This window comes from Copadichromis virginalis, linkage group LG6 (assembly GCF_057382275.1).
Source record: "Copadichromis virginalis isolate Kocher_CV1m ecotype Utaka linkage group LG6, C_Virginalis_male_GT1.1, whole genome shotgun sequence".
Lineage (NCBI taxonomy): Eukaryota > Metazoa > Chordata > Actinopteri > Cichliformes > Cichlidae > Copadichromis > Copadichromis virginalis.
In genome coordinates, this window is record NC_140623.1 from 6,533,442 (window position 1) to 6,538,404 (window position 4,963).

The 4,963-nt window shown below is 40.9% G+C and overlaps 1 long non-coding RNA gene across 1 annotated transcript; it reads right to left on the reverse strand.

The window, feature by feature from the left end:
- Positions 1-2,712: 2,712 nt before the first annotated feature.
- Positions 2,713-2,948, reverse strand: LOC146707054 (uncharacterized). The gene is made up of 2 exons (XR_014921049.1): positions 2,916-2,948; positions 2,713-2,833 (listed from the first exon to the last, which is right to left on the reverse strand). It is a non-coding gene; the product is annotated as an uncharacterized LOC146707054 (long non-coding RNA).
- Positions 2,949-4,963: the final 2,015 nt, after the last annotated feature.

The window sequence follows — 4,963 nt, forward strand, 5'->3', positions numbered from 1 at the left end:
CCTGCTCCCGAGCAGGTTTACGCTTACGGCTCTGTTGCTATGGCAGCAAGTCCCGGATGAGCTTCGGGGAACCGAACGATCCAAGATCACGCGAAATCGTCAACAATCTAATCCAGCTAACTTACTTAGCGAGGTACAAAGAACGGGCCCCTGTTCATTCTAATTCCGTTGTTTTCATTCAAATTCTATTCATTTCATTCTGATTCCATTCTTTTCATTGAAATTCCGTTGTTTTTATTCAAATACTTTTGTTTTCATTCTTATTCTACTCTTTTTATTCAAATTCCATTGTTTGTTCTCAAATTCCGTTGTTTTCATTCAAATGCTGTTGTTTTCATTCTAATTCTACTCTTTTTTTTTTTCAAATTCTAATGTTTGTTTTAGAATTCTGTTTTCATTCAGATTCCATTGTTTTCATTGAAATTCTGTTGTCTTCATTCACATTCCGTTGTTTTCATTCAAATTCTGTTGTTTTCATTCAAATTCTGTTGTTTTCATTCAAATTCCATTGTTTTGATTCAAATTCTGTTGTCTTCATTCACATTCCATTGTTTTGATTCAAATTCTGTTGTCTTCATTCACATTCCGTTGTTTTCATTCAAATTCTGTTGTTTTCATTCAAATTCCATTGTTTTCATTGAAATTCTGTTGTCTTCATTCACATTCCGTTGTTTTCATTCAAATTCCGTTGTTTTCATTCAAATTCTGTTGTTTTCATTCAAATTCCATATTCCAAGTTGGACAGTTCGGGGTTACTCAACCCTGAGTATCGTTTTTCACTCTGAGTTTTCTAAACCGGCTTCCTGAAATCGGGCCCTGCTCTCCATCGCGGTGATTACATGAAGATCTACTTAACCCGGCGCTGACGGATGCTCCACGCCAGTCCGTTAGTCACCCCACAGTGGTTTCGACTCGGCGTCTGCCACCTGCCTGTCCTCCGGCTCAACTGGATCACTCGGTGCATCATCTGGCCCATTCGCTATCCCCACGGACTTCCTGCTCACAGACACGGAGGATGTCTGGTCATTTGTTCTGACACAAGCTGTTGGGGAATTATATAATATTTTTAACCAGTTTATGAAAGAGGATCCAAAACCAAATTTGTGTAAAGTTGCAAATAGAAATTTCCAGTTAACTCTGTCAAATGCTTTTTCTGTATCTAAAGAAAATATTGTAGTTTCAATGTTTTTACTGTATGAGTAGTCTATTAAATTAACTAATCTACGTGTATTTGTTGAAGAGTGCCTACCTTTTATGAAACCAGTTTGGTCAGGATGAATTAAGAGGGGGGTTATTTTCTCCAGTCTCTTCGAGAGAGCTTTGGAGATTATTTTAAGGTCTACATTTATAAGGGATATTGGACGATAGCTTGAGGGATATACAGGGTCTTTGCTTGGTTTTAGCAGGAGATTAATGTTTGCAGAATTCATATTTGATGGAAGTCTGCCCTTTTCTTTAATTTCCAACAACGTTCTGTAGAAAACTGGTGCTAGAATCGTCCAGAATTCTTTGTAGAATTCTGCAGGAAAGCCGTCTGGACCTGGAGCCTTATTATTGGGCATACTTATCAGGGCTTCCTGGAGTTCACCTGATGTCAGTGGTGAATCCAGTGCCATTGCTTGAGAGTCTAATAATTTTGGGAGAGTTATGTTGTCTAAAAACTGATCAATTTCCTTTTTAGATGGGTTTATTTGTGGTGAATACAATGTTTTATAGAAATCCCTGAAAATGTTGTTTATTTGTATCGGATCATATATTGTGTTCCCAGATTAATCTTGAACAGCACATATAGTTGTTTTTTCTTTATTTATTTTTAGCTTGTTTGCTAGAAATTGACCTGATTTATTACCATGTTCATAATTTTTAGGCGTAGTCTTTGTACTAAGAATTTTGTTTTTTTATCAATTATCTCATTTAATTCTAGTTTTGCTTTGCGTATTTTGTTCAATGTTTCCTGATCTTGGTGGGACGCGTAGGCTTCTTCTAGTGATTTGATGGTTTTTTCTAATTCCTGAATATTTTTGTTTTCTTTTTTCTTTTTATGTGATGAGAATTATTTTACCTCTCATCACAGCTTTCCCTGCTTCCCATAGAACAGAAGCTGATGTTTCGGGAGTGTCATTATAGTCCAAATATGAAGTCCACTCTTTTTTAAATATTTAATAAAGTCTTCATCTTTAAGTAGTGATATATTAAATCTCCAGTTTTTACTTGGCGTAGTATTATTCTTGTGCATTAGTGTTAAAGATACAGGAGCATGATCGCTGACAGCTATAGGGTGAATCTCAGTGTCTGAAATGTCGTTCAGCAGTGAGCTGCTGACCAAAAAATAATCCAGACGAGAGTAGGAGCGATGGACATGTGAGAAAAAAGTATATTCCTTACTGGTGGGGTGAAGGGAGCGCCATGCATCGCAAAGACCAAAGTCGCTCATATACTGTTTGATTATATTTGTGGATTGCCAATTACGCTGAGTTCCTGCTGTATTGAGCCTATCCATGTCTTCATTTAGTCCAAGGTTGAGGTCGCCTCCAAGAACAAGTGTGCCATCTAAGTGTTCAGAGAGTGCACTGAAAAAACCGTGAAAGAATGAGGGATCATCAACATTTGGACCATATACACTTGCAATACATAGCTTTTTATCAAGTATAGATAGTTTTGTCATGCGCCGTGGTGCGCGGGCACGAAAGGATCCAGGCGCAGACTCCGAGCTAACAAAAAGACACTTTATTAAAACAACGAAAGGCGACCCGGGGAAAGTAGAGAGCAAAACAGAAACTAAAAATCCGGGGAAACAATGACACGAGGAAGCCGGGATCGGGACGGCGGGGGGCTGCAATAGAAAGGGGAGATGATTACTAGGGAGCCAGGAAGCGGGGAGAACATATCAGGACTGAGTTAGAGTAGGGGCTTACGATAGAACGGAACCGTGGGAGCTCGGGAGGGAAGTGTGACAGTCCGTGGGGGCAGGAAGTCCGTGGAATGGCGAGTGGGCCAGGTGAGCGCCGCGAGATCCAGTTGAGCCGGAGGACAGGCAGGTAGCAGACGCCGAGTAGAAATCTGGACAGAAGTAGGCAGGTTAAACAAAGTTCCAAGCAGAAGAGAATGCACACTTTTCGTGGAAGTCTGGTTACCACTGTGGGGATGACTACGGACTGGCGTGGAGCATCCGTCAGCGCCGGATTAAGTGGATCTCCGTGTAATCACCGGGATGGAGAGCAGGTGTGCTAGTGATGGCCCAGCCCGGGGGTGTGGCTACCCGAGCATCACGCATTCCACAGACCATGACAAGTTTAATGATTAAGAATCTGCCCTCTGGATCGATAACTGTATCGAGTACCATGAAATTAATATTTTTATGTATTAAAATTGCTACTCCCCTTTGTCTAGAATTATAACAAGCTGAGAACACATTAGGAAACTCAGGTGTTTTAAGTTCATTCGAACCTCTAAGAGGTCTGTGGATCTCTTGTAAAAGGACAACATCTGCCTGTAGTTTTTTGAGTTGGTTAAATATTTTTAACCTCTTTTCTCTGGAGCCAGCTCCATTTATATTCCATGTAACAAACCTTAGTGCACCCATAGATGTTTGTGTATAACTAGGGATGTATGCTGTGTGCGTCGCTTAGCCAGGTGGAGAGAATACATCACTTGTTCATAAATAAAGAGAAGGAGAGAGAGAAAAAATGTGTGGTGAGATGCTCCCTGAGTCTGACTATGTGTTTGCATATTTACTAATATGAGTAGGCTTGGCTTAAGTGTGTGTATCCTATAGGTCTGTGTGCGCTGTCTGACTGATGTAAATGTGCTGCCGTTGAGCGCATGACTGTGCGTGATCATGCTGTGCCTATGTGTCGAAATAAAGGATGTTGTTTGTGGATGAGTGTGGAAGCAGGTGATCAAAGTAGTGAAAGAAATAAAGAAAGAAACCAAGGACAAGGGTGAGCAGCATAAAAACAAGAGGCGGAAAAAGAGAGAAAAACGAGAAGAAAAAAAAAACCCGGAAAAAAAACCACTGACAGAGAGTGACGGTGTTAATTCTGCTATGATATCACACTTAAGATGCGATTTGATACTAGTAAGTTAAACAGATGTTAATGCAAGTTAGTGTGAGTGGATGGGGAAAGGGTGCAGCGGATTCTTATCTGGTGTGTAGTTAAGATAAGATAAGATAAGATAACCTTTATTAGTCCCACACGTGGGAAATTTGTTTTGTCACAGCAGGAGTGGACAGTGCAAAAGTTATGAGGCAAAAATTAGAATACAATAAGAATAAATACAGTACACAACTGTACAGAATAGAATAAAATAAAATACTATATACAGTAGAATAAAATAAAATAAATATACAATAAGATAAAAATAGAATACAAATACAAATACTATATACAACTGAGTAAAAATACAACGATGACAGAAAGGATTATTGCACTTAGTATTATTGCATATGTATGGATGTGTGTGCTTGATCAGTTAAAGTCTTTATTATGAAGTCTGACAGCAGTGGGGAAGAAAGACCTGCGAAATCTCTCCGTCCCACACCGTGGGTGCCGCAGTCTCCCACTGAAGGAGCTGCTCAGTGCTGTCACAGTCTGCTGCATGGGGTGGGAGATGTTGTTCATCAGGGATGACAGCTTAGCCGCCGTTCTCCTGTCACTCACCACCTCCACTGGGTCCAGAGGGCATCCTAGAACAGAGCTGGCCCTTCGGATCACCCTGTTCAGTTTCTTCCTGTCCCCAGCAGAGATGCTGCCGCCCCAGCAGACCACGCCATAAAAGATAGCAGAAGCCACAACAGAGTCATAGAAGGTCTTCAGGAGTGGGCCCTCCACTCCAAACGACCTGAGTCTCCGCAGCAGGTACAGCCTGCTCTGCCCTTTCTTGTAGAGGGCGTCTGAGTTATGAGTCCAGTCCAGTCTATTGTTCAGATGAACACCAAGGTACCTGTAGCTGTCCACAGCCT